This window comes from Pinus tabuliformis, chromosome J, assembly GCF_031772625.1.
Source record: "Pinus tabuliformis cultivar Carrire ecotype Pingquan chromosome J, CPIR1, whole genome shotgun sequence".
In the NCBI taxonomy this organism is placed as follows: Eukaryota; Viridiplantae; Streptophyta; class Pinopsida; order Pinales; family Pinaceae; genus Pinus; species Pinus tabuliformis.
Window position 1 is genome coordinate 860,373,505 of NC_142295.1, and position 18,168 is coordinate 860,391,672.

Genomic DNA, 18,168 nt, shown 5'->3' on the forward strand with positions numbered 1-18,168 from the left:
AATATCAATGGACTGTGATGCCCTTTGGTTTGAAAAATGCTCCATCTGAATTCCAAAAAAGGATGGAAGACATTTTTGGTGGGGTAGAGTACATTATTGTATATATTGATGATTTGCTTGTATTTAGCAGAGATGTAAATATGCACAAGATCCATTTAGAACAATTCTACCAACTTGTATATAAGCATGGATTAGTACTTTCAGATTCAGAAGAGAAGTTTCAGATTGGAAAAGTCAAGATTGATTACTTGGGTTTACACATAGAAAAAGGACATGTAGAACTTCAGCCACATGTGCTAAAAAATCTATTAAAGTTTCCTGATATAATTGCCGATGTAAAGACCCTGCAGAGATTTCTTGGATGTCTGAATTATATAAGAAAATTTTATGCTAAACAATCAGAGGATACAAATATACTGCAGAACAGACTAAAGAAGAAAGGTGTCCGTTGGACAGATGAAATGACAGCAGCAGTAATTAGTATTAAGAGTAAGCTTAATGATTTGCCAAAACTCAAGCTTCCTGATACTAATCTTCCTTTTATACTTGAAACAGATGCTTCTTATCACACTTGGGCTGCAGTTTTGCTACAAAAGCATGGAAGAAAAGAATTGGTTTGTGCCTATTCCTTAGGATCTTTTGATGATACAGAGAAAAAGTATCCTTCTTCTCATAAAGAAATACTTGCAGTAAAGAGAGGAATAAAAAGATTTCGCTTGTTCTTGAAAAGTGTTAAATTTATTGTCAGAACAGATCTAAAGCATATGAAACAGATGTTGGCAAACAAAAGATTGTTAGAAGAAGGTAGTACGAGAGTACTAAGATGGGCACTATGGCTAGAAGGTTTTGATTTTGATATTGTTTACAAATCTGGTGCAGAAAATTATCTTGCTGACATGCTTACCAGAGAAGGTGCTCAAGAAACCAAGGAGATCAAGATGTTCAGACCACTTAACCAGCACGAAGCTTCCACAAGTCAGTCCAGTCATGTCGAGTCTAAAAGAGTTAAGTATGTTACAGTCTGTAGTAACTGTCATTATGAGTTTTGTCTAGAATGTCTATCAAAATAGGTCCGAGTCTTGCCATTATGCTTAAGACAAATCATTTTGCAAAAATGGTTTGATTCCGAGGAGTCTAGATGGTCATATACAAAAGAGTTACCATATAGGATTAGGCCATGGCGTGTTTACTATGCATTGTCTAGGGAACCAGATCCTGTTTATTTTGGGTGTATTCAAAATACTGACTGGACATGGTCAGACTACTTTTCCATTCACCAAAGAGCTAGGATACATGGTTCGGTTAAGGTCATATTTTATGCTAATGCTATAGATCCCTCTAACAATTGGTGGAGTCCATGGTTTAAGCTATTCATGTTTAGATATTTGCCTAGAGCTAAAAGCATTTTTGATAGGACTTTTGCTGAGTTTGTCAGAATCTTTCATTGGGAAATGCATGTAGCTGTCCAAAATGATTTCGTCTTAGAGTTTGAATTCATCCACAAACACACAATTGTCATTCCTAATGAAGAAGATGAGTCCTTCAAGCTTTCTGTCAGATTCAGAGGATTGATATCAGTGGACCCACATGACCGGCCAACATTCATGTTCACATTTCCATTCTTTTGTTGTACAAGAGATGTAGCACCATATTGGCTAGATGAATCTGTCCCATACGAAGTGCTGGCTCCAAACAATGAAGAACTAATTGAAGAATTAATAGAACAAGACCAAATCAGACTTGGCCATAATAATCCAGTTGTTCCAGATACTCATGCACATGATTATGACGACAGGGCTAACAGCGACTGATTGAAGGGATCAATCAAATGAAATCCTTTCATATCCTGCTTTATTTGTACATATACTGCTCTTTGGTTTCCGTGGGATTTAGTCCGAATAAAATCTCCACTGTGTAATTACTTTATCTTGTTGTTCTTTGGTTTGCGTGGGATTTGGTCCGAATAAAATCTCCACTGTGTAATTACTTTTGTATAAGAGCCGACGTCCTAGATTCCGGCCATCTTTTCACTTCAGAGATGTCATGATTCGGTCCCCATATGGCTTAGCCTCCAAGGGATGAGATAACAAGTGGTTGTCCCCACTTGCCCGAATCTTTAGAACTATTCATTACTTTTGTACAAAGTTCTTTCGTGATTCGTGATAGACATTTTGCATGATGTTCTAACGAATCTTTTAAGTTTCAAGTTCCTGGTAAAACTTTTCACTGGATGACCTGCTAGGATATTATAAATACTAGCATTGTAAGCTCATTAGGGGCATTGGAGTCTTGAGAGTTTCAAGAGAGTCTGAGTAGTGTTGTAGTCTGAGTGAAGTCTCCCTGCTCTGCATCTGCGAGAAGTTTTCTCGATCTGCTTGCATCACGGAGTTTAACTCTATAGTCTGTATTGAGTTCTTTGAGTTTTAGACGAGACGAGATCTCCCTGCTCTGCATCTGCGAGAAGTTTTCTCGATCTGCTTGCATCACGGAGTGCTAGTCTCATATCTGTATTCTGTAATTATCTGAGAAGCAAATATATCTTGGCACATCTTTGTATTTCATATCTGGTTCTTTGTATTTATATATATATATATATATATATTATCTTTTCTTTACATGTAACCAAGCACCCCACCCTTCAACTTGTAGGCAAAGGTAAGATATTCTTTAGGGCTCAAGGTTGTTTCAACAACAAGACTCGATGCCATTACAATAGTATAATCGATATGAGCTCAACATGTGACTTGCAAGAATTGAACTTGGATGGGAAGGATAACAATCATTCCTCCCAACCAGTCAGGATAAACCTAATTGATTATATATATATATATATTGGACCGTTATGTTGTAAAATGTAACTATGTTCGGTCTTCATTAATGTACCAGAGTCATCATGAAATGTACTTGTCAAAAGAATAAAGAAAATAATTTTTATTATTGTAACAATGACTTATTAAAGCATGGGTTTCATGCTTGGGTCATCATTATATTAGTCAAAGTCCCCATTGTGGACTCCTAGGATTAATATTGAGTTTATAGAGTCATTGTACATTCAAAGAGACCCTTCTTGGGCTTTTGAATCATGTAAAAAGGTTTAATATTGAGTCAAATATGATTTATGTATCCTCCACATCAAGTCGGTCTAGAAGAGATCAAGTCGGCCTAAGGACCCTAATTCGACCCACAATAAGCCTATACATACAAGCTAGTCGAAGTCATTTGGAGCATCATCTCTCAAGCTAGTTTGATATCTGAAGTAGCTGGAGAAGTGCGAAGTCTGTAGCTTGGAAGCCGAAGGAAGTGCGAGTTTGGGGAAGTCTAAGGAGAAGAAGAAAATCGAACTTTTGGTGCCTCTCTCTCTCTGTTTTGTGCCCTAGATTGGGAGATCGAAGTCTTCCAAGTTTCGCTGTTGCCGGAAGCTGCTGCCTAGTCGAAGTTGCTAGAAGGGGTCGAAGATATGGGACACTGACTTGGTGTGGAGGGAAGGTTTGGTCTGTCTAGGGTGAAGAGTCTCAAAGAATACTATTGAAAGGAAGAATTATTTTGACTGGGTTTTCCCCTCGAGGGGGGTTTTGCCCTAGCATAGTGCGTATATCTTGTGTCTCTTGTTTTGTGATCTTCATACACATAATATGGTAATTTCTTGATGAAAGATAAGATAATAAAGAAGTAAAAGAAGCCAACACACTCACAAGTAATTATCAAGAAAGGAGAATCAAACCCTAATATAACTACTTTGATTTTCCAACATGGTATCAGAGCTAAGGTCAGGAAGAGTCGAAGATCACTTTGTTGGCATAGATTCTCCCTCTATGATGAACTATATAAGAATGGGTATCAACACTGCTGGAAGTTGGATCAAGAAGGTCATCTACTACTTATTCAACAAGGTCAAAAGTCAAGGGTTCTTGGCTGCTCTTACAGGTTCTCTTATTGATGACAATGCATGGATCATTGATAGTGGAGCATCGAGACACATGACAGGTGAAAGTAAACAACTTCATACACTATCAAAGGAGCCATCTTCTCATGTAGTGGAATTGGGTGACAACAAAAGCTATGCTATTAGAGGCCTGGGATCAACATTGTTGAAGTTGGATATGGATCAAAGCTGCATCTCAACAACATTCTACTTGTTCCATGTTTGAAAAAGAATTTGCTTTCTCTTTCTTGTTTAGAAGATAAAGGGGAAAGAGTCGCTTTTGTTTATGGAAAAGTATTGGTTTGGGGAAAAGACTCTAGCATTGATAAAGCCAGGGTTATTGGAGTTCGTGAAGGAAGTCTTTATAAGGTCATTACACCACCTCCTCAAGATTTGGTTCATATGGAAATAAGTCCCATTGAGGTATGGCGTAGGAGGTATGGTCATCTACATTATAAGGTCATCCCTACTCTTTGTCAATTGGTTCATAGTATTCCTAATAAGAAGTTAGATCATGAAGGAGTGTGCAAGGGATGCTCCTTGGGAAAACATACAAGAAAGCCATTTCATAATAGTGAAACTAGGTCTAAAGAGATATTAGACCTCATCCATTCTGATGTATGTGGGCCCATGTCTGACAAATCACTTGGAGGTCATCTCTACTATGTGACATTTATTGATGACCATTTTAGAAAGACATGGCTCTACCTTCTCAAAACAAAAGATGAAGTATTTGATAAGTTCAAGGAGTTTAGGGCTGAAGTGGAAACCCTAACCAAAAGAAAGATAAAAACTTTGAGGTTTGACAATGGTGGGGAATACACTTCTAAGGAATTGATTGCATATTGTAAGGAAGTAGGTATTAAGAGGCAGCTCATTGTTCCCTATTATCTCGAACAAAATGGATTGGCCGAAAGGAAGAATAGGTCAATTGAGGAAGGCATTCGAACTATGCTCCTTGATCGAGATCTACGAAATTTCTTATGGGGAGAAGCAATGACAGCCGTATACATTCAAAATAGAAGTCCTCATAAGAGTCTTGATAATACATACCCGAAGAAGTATTCACAGGAAAGAAGCCGAGTGTGGATCACCTCCAAATCTTTGGAAGTCCTGCATATATGCATGTTCCGAAAGACAAGCGAAAGAAGTTGGACTCTACAAGTATCAAGGGAATATTCATCAGATACAGTCTCTCTTCAAAAGCATATAGAATCTACATCAAGGAAGGAAGACATATTGAAGTAAGCAGGGATATCATATTTGATGAGAATCAAGCATACAAGAAATCAAGGGATATTCCTATTGATTTTGATGACGAAGAAGTTCCCATATTTGAACAACAAGTTCATCATGAAAACTCTACTAAAAATATCGAAGAAGAAGGACCAAGTGAGGCTATTCAATTGGTGATCATCCCAACCACAAGGAAGAGACCAAATTGGTTGAAAGCTACATTGGGAGGTGCTGAAGGACATGAAGATGCGAAAGGTTCCTTCAAGGAAAGTAAGAAACCAAAGAGATATTCTGGCTATGCTACATATATGACAAAGTTAATTGAAGCCGAACCATCTACATTAAAAGAAGATGCACATGAAGAGGTTTGGAAGAAAGCAATGTAGGAAGAATATCAGTCCATCATGAAGAATGGAGTTTGGTATATTGTTCCTAGACTTAGTGACAAATCGGTTGTCACATCTAATTGGATCTATAAGATCAAACATGCTATTGATGAAAGTATAGAAAAGTACAAAGCAAGATTCGTTGCAAGGGGTTTCTCTCAAAAGGAAGGGATTGGTTATGAAGAAACCTTTGCACCCATAGCAAGGTACACTACCATTAGATTGCTGGTTTCATTGGATGCTACAATGGGGTAGAACATCCATCAAATGGATGTTAAGACTGTGTTTCTGAGTGGGACCATTGATGAGGAAGTGTACATCGAACAACCTAAGGGTTTTGAAGTTAATAGTAGGGACTCTTATGTTTGCAGACTTAAGAAGACCCTATATGGTTTGACGCAAGCCCCTAGGGCATCGTATGCAAGGATGGATGCATATCTACTTAGAATTGGGTTCGTGAAGAGTTCTGTTGATCTGAATCTCTACATCAAGGTCGTGAATAATGAGCTTGTCATTATTCTACTATATGTGGATGATCTATTCATCATAGGTGTAGAGTGAAGAATTCAAGAATGCAAGAAGATGTTGGCAACTGAATTTGAAATGAAGGATCTAGGACTGATGCACTATTACCTAGGTCTAGAAGTATGGCAGACCTGGGGAGATATATTTGGGGCAAGGAAAGTACATCATCAAGTTATTGCAGAAATTCAGGATGATGGATTCCAAGCCGATGACTACTCCTATGATCACCAATCTCAAGAATTTGAGGGGCTCTGACTCTAGTCTCGTGGATCCTACCTCATATTGACAATTGGTGGGTTCCCTAATGTATTTGGTAAATACTAGGCCAAATATTTGTTTTGCAGTGAACATTCTTAGCTAGATTCAGTTGGAGCTTCGTCATGATCACTGGATAGCTGCCAAACATATATTGATGTATCTTCATGGCACTATACATCACTGCCTAAAGTATGATAGTAAGGAAGTCAAGCTAATTGGCTTCATAGATTCTGATTGGGGTGGCAGTGAGACCGATGGAAGGAGCACTACCAGAAGATGTTTTAGTCTGGGAGCTGCTATGATCTCATGGATGAGTAGGAAGCGAGATACCATTGCGTTGAGTAGTGGCGATGCAGAATATGTGGCTGCTTGTGAAGTAGGAAAAGAGGCTATTTGGTTAAGGAAGTTTCTGACATGTTTGTTCAAGAAGTTTTTGGGTCCTATTGTGATTAATTGTGACAATCAAAGTTGTATCAAGATGTCTGGAGATCCCGTGTTTCATGCTATGACAAAGCATATCAACAATAAGTCCACTTTATTAGGAACTTGGTGCAGGATGGGATTGTGAAGTTGGAGTATGTCTCGACAGATGGACATGTAGGTGACATACTAACAAAGGCTCTTCCTAATAACAAGTTTGAATAACTAAGGAACTTGCGTGGTTTGGTAGATATTACTGATTGTATTGATGATAAGAGTATGGAAGAGATTTGTTGAGGCTTTGCGAGCGAAGCATTGCATGGGAAGACATCTGATCGACACTTTATGTTGATGTTTGGGTCCTGAAGTTGGAAATGTGGTGTTGGTTATTAAGCTCTGTTTTTTATACACACTTGGATATTTGGGTTGGTGGTTAGCAAGTAAGCCTGATGGTACCGAGAGGCGTTGAAAGCTTGATTCCACCTTATTCCCATCTGGATTGATTTCCCTGGTCAGGAATCTAGTCCATGGCATTGCGGTGTCTAAATTGTTGAGAGACCAATGGATAGATTTCCCTGGTCAGGAATCTAGTCTGTGGCATTGCGGTGCCTAGATTGTTGAGAGACCAATGGATAGATTGCCCTGTTCAGGAATCTAGTCCATGGCATTGCGGTGCCTAAAGTTTATCATGGTTCATATAGTTTGAGATCTTCCATTGTATTTGTACATTATGAATGACTCCCTAGTTAAGAGAGAGTGTTGGAAAATGTAACTACGTTCGGTCTTCATTAATGTACTTGAGTCATCATGAAATGTACTTGTCAAAAGAATAAAGAAAAGAATTCTTATTATTGTAACAATGACTTATTAAAGCACGGGTTTCATGCTTGGGTCATCATTATATTAGTCAAAGTCCCCATTGTGGACTCCTAGGATTATTATTGAGTTTATAGAGTCATTGTAAATTCAAAGAGACCCTTCTTGGGATTTTGAATCATGTAAAAAGGTTTAGTATTGAGTCAAATATGATTTGTGTATCCTCCACATCAAGTTGGCCTAGAAGAGATCAAGTTAGCCTAAGGACCCTAATTCGACCCACAAGAACCCTATAAATACAAGCTAGTTGAAGTCATTTGGAGCATCGTCTCTCAAGCTAGTTCGATATATGAAGAGTAGCTGGAGAAGTGCGAAGTTTGTTGCTGAGAAGCTGAAGGAAGTGCGAATTTGGTGAAGTCTAAGGAGAAGAAGAAAATCGAACTTTTGGTGCCTCTCTCTCTCTGTTTCGTGCCCTAGATTGGGAGATCGAAGTCTTCCAAGTTTCGTTGTTGCCGGAAGCTGTTGCCTAGTCGAAGTTGCTGGAAGGGGTCGAAGATCTGGGAGGCTGACTTGGTGTGGAGGGAAGGTCTGGTCTTTGTCTAGGGTGAAGAGTCTCAAAGAATACTATTGAAAGGAAGAATTATCTTGACTGGGTTTTCCCCTCGAGGAGGCTTTTGCCCTGGCATAGTGCCTATATCTTGTGTCTCTTGTTTTGTGATCTTCATACACACATAATATGGTAATTGCTTGATGAAAGATAAGATAATAAAGAAGTAAAAGAAGCCAACACACTCACAAGTAATTATCAAGAAAGGAGAATCAAACCCTAATATAACTACTTTGATTTTCCAACACGTTATGGGCTAAGAAACAAGATATTCCAGAAATCCCCATGTATCCCATATTCATGTGTTGGACGTGTGGATAGACCAAATATGTATCTTACAATTCTTACTTGTATAACACATGTGGGATACATGCCTTGTGCCAAGCACATATACCAAAACCTGCATGTCCCTACATGTTCGACACATGGGCCACTAAAATAATTCATTAAAAAAATTTAGGGTTTCAAATGTGTTATAAAGACATGTTTGAGCATAATTCAATGTAGTTCTAATTTCCAAATGTTCAAGAAAGTTACATCTCTATCTATATTTCATTCCTATCCATGTGTTGGACATGTGGATAGAACAAATATGAGGCCTACCTATGTAACACATGTTGGATACATATCTTGTGCCAAACACATATCCCATGTGTGTCAAAGCATGCAAAACCTGCATGTCCCCACTTGTCTGAGAGATGGGATGTTGATTTGGGATAGCATCGGATGTGCTCTAGCCACAAAAATTGGTGGAAAGGCTAATGCACATGAGATCTCCAATACCTAGAAAGGGTTTGGGTAGATTCTAAACAATTTAGGAGATATTAAAATAATTAATATTTTTAATGGAGTCCCTAAGTTTAGACTTAGGGAAAAAAATATTAATGTGAATTAATATAAAACCATGTTAGAATGGTCCAAAAGTCATGGATCAAGCCAGATCTAATCTTAGTCGTTGATTAGGGACTTAATCTCAGTCGTTGACCTGTCGACGAGAAAAGTATAAGAGGAGGCTTGAGGGTCACTTGGAGAACATACCAAGAGATCAAGATTTTGAATTTCTGGGGCTGGGTTTGCTGAGAAAGTTGAGAGAGTGATCTGGAGTTGCAGTTGAGGGGCAGTGAATATAGAAGCAAAGAGGCAAAGATAGTGCCAGGAGGATCAGCGCAACAGCCGGGAAAGTTGACGCAGAGGGCAGAAGCCGGAACTGCTAGAATTGCTGGGAAAGCTGATGCAGAGGGCAGAAGAGGTTGACGCAGTCCCTAGAGGCTGACACAGGGGTTTTTCGTGGGGCAGGTTGGAGTTGAGGAGTTTCCGAAGTGTTTATCCGGGGTTTCAGCTGGAGAATCTGTCTCCGAAGGAGAGGTACTACTTCGGAGATTTTTCTCTGTTGGGTGAGCTGGATTTGGCACCTAGATTGTATTCTGAAACTGCCTAATAAATCAAACCCTTAGATAGTTGCACCGGTTTTCCCGCATTGGGTTTTTCCGGGGACATTAGTCCAAAAATAATGGTGTCATTTGTGTGCTTGTTTCTGTTTCCTTTAGTTGATGATCTATAATGTGTTGAGCATGTACTTGTGTTTATTTTCAGTATTTACATGGTAAATAACTTGTTAATTAATCAGAACAAGTAGGAAGGAATAAATCAAAAAATGCATGGAGGGCTTCTAACTGTTAGACTTAGAAACCTCAACATGGGACACAGACTAAAACAATTCACTACAAAATTTAAGGTTTCAAATGTGTTATAAAGGCGCGTTTGAGTATAATACGATGTTGTTCTAATTTTTAAATGTTCAAGAAAATTACATCTTTGTCTATATTTCATTCCTTTCCATGTGATGGACATGTGGATAGAAAGAATACGTCGTCTTACCTATCTAACATATGTGGGATACATGTCTTGTTCCAAACACATCTTCCATGTGTGTCAGCATGCAAGACCGCATGTCCCTGCATGTTCGACACATCGACCACCAAAACAATCCACCAAAATTTTTTAGGGTTTCAAATGTGTTATAAAGGCATGTTTGAGCATAATACAATGTAGTTCTAATTTGTAAATGTTTAAGAAAGTTGCATCTTTGTCTATATACTATTCCTATACATTTTTCTATTTCTTCTATCTGATTACTTGCCTAACATGATAGTGCAAGTGGTTAGTGTTGTTGACAAGACCCCTCATCCATGCCTTGAAGTGCTTCAACCAACATATTAGTCCTTAAAAAGCTTCAGAGACGGATTTGAAGCTTGCATGAGAAACGACACTAACATCTACCGTTGCTTGCTAATAGAGGGGTCTTGTCAATGTTGAAAGGAATGGTTATACAATACCAAAATTTCTTCATCGCCTTCCTAACCTTTTCATGCACATTTTTCATCAAAGGTAGCACAAGGGCTAGGTTTAGTTGCTAGTATGGGGTGCAAAGAAGGCATGCACAGTTGCCCCCACTGGTGATAGGACAAGGAATATGTTGATTGGTAGTTCCACCTTTTATCCTTGTGCTTAAATGAGACTTAGGAGTAGTATCTTCTCATAGTGTTGCTTCTTGTGAATCTAATGTTGTCGGTGTGTTCGATGACCCAACAATTTGTGACACAAATTTTCCATCTTATTAGTTTCCTTCTCAATGGATTCTGTATTAATTTCAAACACAATTTTCTGCTGTTGGGGATTAAGAGAACTTGAGAACGCAGAAGATAAAACAGAGTCCAGAGAAATAAATATAAGAGTAAATAAGCTCCAAAATGAGAGGTGGTGTCTACAAACACGGTTACATCATTTAAACACAATACATTGTGTTTAGAACATCACAATACATGATTTGATTCACATGATATATTCAACCCATAGGGTCCATTATTTATAGTGTCCAATTCTAACCAACTTCCTTGAATTGTGGAAGATTTGGTCCATAAATGAGCGTCGACACTTGCAACCATTTCCATGAAATCCACACGATTTTATCGACTATTTGGTTATTCTAGTTGATCCAATTCTCTTTGGCTAATTGACTTCCTAAGTTGACTCGACCGTCCAATTAATTCCTTTGACCACTCAGTCAATGATCCCATTAATCGACCATTTGACCAACTGTTCGCTAGTCGGTTACTCGACCAACCCATCGACCACTCAGTTCACTGTTCTGCTAGTTAACCATTTGATTGTTTATCTCTTGTTAGTTGATCCTTTGATTGATTGTCTCTAGAAGCTCTAGAGGTTTGATGAATTGGTATAACCTTGGGTTCTAACAACCCCTGATTGGGACATTGTTATGGAGATTCAGGAGGTGAAATTATGTCAGCATGACTCCCCCCCAAATAAATTTAGCTCCCTATTTTCCTAGCATATCATGTAGCCAAATGAACTTGGCTTCAAACAACAACTTTGTAAATATATCAACAAACTGATCATTTGTTCTGCAATAGACAAGAGTGACAACCTTCTCTTGAATGAACTAGGCAATTAGTGAGCATGAAGTTCGACAAACATCATCTTATTGTGTGCAACAAGATTGTTAGTAACCTAAATTGCACTTTGATTATCACAATAAATAGTGGTTGAGGCTCCGACAGGAAATCTAAGCCACCCAAGAGTTGACATATCCAAATTGCCTCTGTCCTTGCATTAAGAACTGCATGATATTCAAACTTCGATATTTGATAGAGAGACGACACGACTAAATCATAGGTCCAACACTGAAGCAAAACACATGGATGTTTTGTCATCGTTGTTGCTTGCCTAGTCAGATTGGTGAAGCCAGCTAGTGAATCTGAACTTCGACAATATTTGATACCAAAATGAGAGGTAACCTTAGTGTAACAAACAATTCACTTTGCAACTTTTCGGAGGCTTTCTTATGGATCTTGCATAAACCGGGAAACCACACCAACAACAAAGGAAATGTGAGGTCGACTGTGAGTTAAGTAAGGCTACCAATTAGCTATTGATGAAGGGTAGCATCGACTTTTGGAGATTGAAACTCTTTAGTCAACTTGACACTCAACTGAAAGGGTGTAGCACAGGGCTCATAGTCGTCCATCTTAACTCATTTCAGTAAGTCTAGTACAAATTTAGATTGAGATAGAACGAGACCATTATTTAATGGTCAAACTTGAAGACCAAGAAAGAAATGTGGAAGATCAAGATCTATCATCTCAAAGGTGTTAACAAGTCAACTCTTCAATCTAAGAATTTGATTAGTACTATTACCAGTTATGACCAAATCATCAACATGTACAACAATAATTAAAGAATCATCATTATGGTGTAATACATAAAGACCGTGATGAGATTTCTAGTGTTTGAACCCAAGATTGAGAAAGAATGGGTCAATTTTATTAACATACCAAGCCTAGGGGGCTTGCTTCAAACCATACGACGACTTCTATAGTCGACAGACTAAGTTGGAATTTGTCACAAAGCTAGGGGTTGCTCCATGTAGATTTCTTCAAATAGGTGACCATGAAGAAAGGCACTCTTATCCATCTGATGAATTTTCTAGCCAAAACGAGCAACAAGGGAATAGATCAGTTGAACATAATTCTTCTTCACAATAGGAGTGAAGGTTTTGGTGTAGTTGATGCCTTCTTGTTGTGAAAATCCTTTTGCAGTCAAACAAGCCTTATGACGTTCAACAACACCTTCAGAAGTGAATTCAGGGTGTCCTTGTGCATTAGTAAAGGAATTTGGATCACAAGTCTCATCAACATGAGCCATTAGAGTAATATTAGCATGATGCTTATGATTGCGAGTCTGTTGGCATAAGGAGACATCACCAACATCGGGTCCAATGGCTTCAATAGCTTTAGCAAACCACTGAGGTAAACAAGAAGTTGGTGAGTTGATATTTACTTCAAAAAGTTGATTAGAAGAGGTTATGGTTTCAGTTGGAGATGATCATTGGTTAGTTGACTCAGAAACAACGATTGAATCAACAGTCGAAACACTGAAAAAAGGGACAATGGATCCATTGTATGCAACAATATCAAAGGAATCACTATGCAATGGTTCAGAGGAATAATTCAACAACTCAATGCCATGAGACTTCTCATCAAATATTACATTTCTCTTGATAGTGATTTGGAGTTTGACTGGATTGAATAGTTGATAGGCTTTTGATTGTTATTTTTTCATGCAAACCTAGCACCTGACACTTAATTTCTAGCAAATTACAAATTTACTGATTAATTGCACAACTAGGTTCATTAACGCAATAAATTCAGCGGAAGCAAAATATACCAACCTCAATGATGAAATAAATGGCACAACTAGTTCTGCCCAATCAAATCAATTCATCATTAAATTGATTTAGAACCTACTTGGGCTCCTGTCTTGGGATAATGGCCTAACTAAGGAAATACATACAACAACTAGATTTGATCCAACTAATCAAGCCCTCCTGGGTTGATCTGGATCTCCTTGTTGCCCCCATCCTTGGACCGAGCATGCTATAGTATCACATTCCTCATTGAGATGTTTCTCTCAATATTGTGCTGCTGTATGGTGTCTTCTCCTTCTCCTTGGCCTTGCTTTTTTCACTTTTCATTGTGCTAAATCCCTAACCCTAATCTCCGGTGATTGTGCCTACTGATACAAGTTCGTAGATGAAACCTTGAAAGACTCGCCTTGAAAGGTGACCTTCAGATCTGCCTTGGATTGCCTTGAAAGCGCAGAGTTAACAACTCTCATAACAATAGCTGAGGAAGGTCATTCCTTGTAAAAGGAAAAAAAAACTTGATGTTCTGGCCTGTCCATCTCTCTCCTTTGATCTGCGCTCAAAACAACTCTGGATATGCTTCAAGGAATATATCTACAATAATGTCAAACATATATGAAATGTTCTCAGGCTTGAAAGGATTTACATATGCTTCACATATGTTTGCCTTTTAATTTCAGTGAATTCCTTCCAAACGTGAATTTCTCTTAAATTTGCAACTAAATTGATGCCCTCAGAATAGTGCGAATACCTCCTATAATTGCTCCACATATTCTTGACAAATAGTGCTTCAAACTGCTTTGGAATCATGCCTTCCAAAGGAGAATAGCCACAACCACATATACTTTAGAAGCCTTAACCCAAAGTTGCATGAAACGGGGAAACGGGTACGAGTTTCCGAAATGGGTACGGGTGCGAAACGTGACCCCCCCAAATTTTGGAAACGGGGAAATGCAATATATATATCTATATATATATATTAGGACATTTAAGAAATATGTGCAATCATAAAGCATATATGATACATTCTAATTTATTACATTATGATTAAATTGTCAATGCATAAACTATAAGTCTCTAAATTTACATCACATTTGCTCATGAATGATCACATAATGAAAATAGCAATATCCAAAATCATCCACGAGAAATTTCTAATCTCTTGTCTCGTGCTTGATTGGGAGTCTCCTCCTACATAGTCGAACGACCTTAGTGCTCTTGATTAAATACAAGTTCCATACCCTAGTATCCTATGTGCTCTTGATTATTGGGAGTCTCCCTTGCATAGAGGGCTTGGTTCTCTTGATTAAATACAAGTTCCATACCCTAGTACATGACAAAATCCAATGGAAACATTGCAATTCCCCCAATCCTGAAATCCTGAAAAACAGATAAGTCTGTTGGATTTTGAGTGAGATCTAAAATTCTACTTTCTCCATATGAAATCCAATGAGGGCGAAACCACTCTCAAACATCATGAATTGCATATCAACACTAGGGCCATAGGCTTGAACATTAAGCTACCCCACTCAAAAAAATCCCCTTTTTTATAACTTGAGAGGCATCCAGAAGATATTTTAGTTTCCCAATAAAAAATTAGAAGTGAAAAAATAAAAATAAAAATACAAGAAAAAGTCAATTTAGAAGAGGAAACTTTGTCGTACGACCTGGAAACGCGTTTTCGACCGTACTGGCCACGTTTCCTCCTCGAGAAATGGGCCAGTACGGTCAGAAATGTGTTTCCAGGCTGTACAATACGAGTTTCCTCGTTTCCGGCTGAAAACAGACCCTTCTCCAACGTTTCCTGCAACTTAGCCCTAACCAGATTTGAATCCTCAGAGATGGTCCAAACTGTAAAGGAGAGATATGTTTAGGATTCCTGTAGACGTCACACCTGAGGCAATTTTGCTTTGAATGTCAAGTGAAGTTCTGTAGCTAAGCCAGCAAAACGACCTCCCTTTTATAGTTCCTTCACAGACCCTTTTTGCATAAAATTCTAGCCTAGAATGGTTGTGCCGCAGAGAGGTCTTAAGTGCAATAATTATGCTTTAGAACCATTCCAATCTTTATCTTTGAGAGAGCTGATGATGATCAATCAAAAATTCGAGGACCAGACTTTAGCATGCTTCAAAATGGACCAGCGTATATCCTGCAAAGATAGCTCAAGACCTTCGAATATCCATGGCAGAATAATAATCCTTAAGCCCATCCAAAATTCAAAGAAGACGAACCACTTCTCAAGATGTGCTTTGACTATTATTTGGCTGCAGGGATCAGAACTTTAGATGTGCATTAGATGCACACATTGATGAGAAGAATTAAGGTCTTTATATAGATTTGAGAGGACATTATTTGGGGGATCTGATCCACATTTTATGAGGGTAATTAGAATGAAATTCAAATTTTAAATTTGTTTTGGAGCCAAAAGTTTTGGTGTCCAAAAACCCCAATGTGCAATTATTTTTTACTTAATATTTTTGAAACCTTCCACAAGATATTTTTGCCATGATTAAATTTTTAATTTAATTCATAACAAGGACCTTATGATTTTGAGCTTCAATTTAGTCAAAGAGAAGTTGCCACATCATCAACTTGATTTGGGGCGTTTGACCACAATGTGAGGGTACCAACTTCAATTTGACGTAACTCATGAACCGTAAGGCCTCTCGTGGCATGCCACATACCATTGGAGTTGGTATGATGAGGAGAATCCAACGATGATAGTCATGAGCTCAAGATTCTTGATCTTCATCCTGAAATGCTTCAATAGTGTGGGGCTATAGAGTTTTCCAGGGCTTCTTCCTTTGGAGCTTCCAGATGACGAATATTAAGAGCATTAAATCACTGACATTGGCATCAATGACAACACCATTCAACAGCTGGTACCATGACTATGACTATCTTCCTTGAAGTCTTGTCAACTCCATCACTATCATTATCGCATGCACATATGAATTGATAGGTCTACCTGCGAAATGTCCTCCTTGGGGGATGGAGGCACCTAATAGGATTGGAGGTATAATCATCCCTAACACAAGTGCAGTAACTTGCTTACAAATCCCGAGCTAGAAAGATACTGGAAGGCAAGGATTGCGTGAACTATTTTTGAGCCTTTAACATTGAATATGACTCACAGTGATACTTTAATGGTTTTTGTCCCTAATGATATTGATCTCACTTGATCTTGAGGGTATGTTTCAAGTGGTTCATTATTCATGTAGTAGAAATCTGGTGAAGGAAGACTTGTCACATATCCAATATCTCTTACAGGACGTTTTGCACATTATTGAGTGTAGACATGACCTTGTAGCCCCAACATTGCCCTCGTGAGATGGACAATGGGGTTTGATGAGATTCTACATGTTTATGCTCCTAGCTACACCTCTAGATGCTAAAACACTCTACCAAGAAGCAAAGGTGTTGGATTTTTTGATGATGTGCCTAGATGGACCTAGGATGCCCCCAGGCTATCCTTGACCCTATTTGATGGGCATTCCCTTGTTTCAGAGCATAGATGAGGTTGATGATCACTGAGATGACCTGGGAGGGCTACTACTTCACGCCCATGTGCCAATGCTTGCCTTAAAGCATGCCTAATCACCCCCATATTCCCTAGAAGGGTGATGTAAGCCTTCATGGAGATGATGTCATAGTGGATTTATTTGGGTATATACTCATCACTTTGATGATTTCCTGGAGTGAGGGGTACTCATGAGCCACTTTATCACTTGCTTGATGGAGATTGCCCATTTTGAGAGGATGACATCATCATGAATAGCATTTATTTTTGATGTATTTATTACGTTTTAAAGATATTTTGAGGTCAGATTGTGACTTTTAGGCATTGTTGAATGATCAAGTAAACTTTTAGGGATTTTACTTGTAAATTAGTGAAAAGTGACTTGGTTACCCTCATATAAATAGAGGGTTGCCACTTTCATTTGTATCACACTTCACATCACTTCTCTTTCTCTTAAGAAGTACACACTAACTCTCTTGTTCGTTTCTCTTGGACACAATGTGATGTTGGTGGAACAAATTATCTTGTGAGGGATATTTTTGCATGAGGAGACTTCTCTTCGAATCTTTGATTGATGAAGTGGTTCTTGATTGAATTGTGTAAGTTTATTGCTGATTTTCTTCCATTTTGCATGCAAATTTCTGAAATTAGAAAATTTATTATGCCATATTAAAAGGCAATATCTTTTATGAAATCTTGTTTCTTTATGCTTTGCAAAATTAGTCTTTCAAGAATCCATCGAAGAAACTTTGTGTATGCCTCCTTTGATTTTAAATGTTTACTTAAAGGAAGTTGTTGAGGTTTCTAAGAGAGGCTTCTTAATCCTCCACTGTTCTCATCCAAGTTCCTCTATCTTTGACCTCACCATTATTGACTCCATTGCCTAATTGAGAGGAGGCACTAGTCTAACTATTCAATTTATGGTTGTTAGGAATAGGGTTAGCTTAAATCTGCATTTTTAGCAATTATTTCCCATTTGTTGTTGCCCTATTGAAAGGGATTGGATTATTAAATATAAAAAGACAAAGTTTAGCATTAATTGCATGTTTTCACCGCAAAATTAATAGTTATTGTTGTCATATGCATTTTCAGCCATGAAAATATCATTGTTTACCTAACCCTTGCTTGCCTCTTCAATAGCCTTTGTTGATATTATAACTCAGCCTATTTTGGAAGCTGCATTATGCCATTGTATGCCCTAAAGCTGCATATCATAAAAACCCTAACTTATAGCAACCTTCTTCTAATTTATAAAGG

At 38.2% G+C, this 18,168-nt stretch overlaps 1 protein-coding gene across 2 annotated transcripts in view; it reads left to right on the forward strand.

Annotated features, from left to right (window-relative positions):
• The window catches only part of LOC149229397 (nucleic acid binding / methyltransferase), a 231,172-nt gene that overhangs the window by 211,186 nt on the left and 1,818 nt on the right, over positions 1 to 18,168 (forward strand). The window lies entirely within an intron of this gene.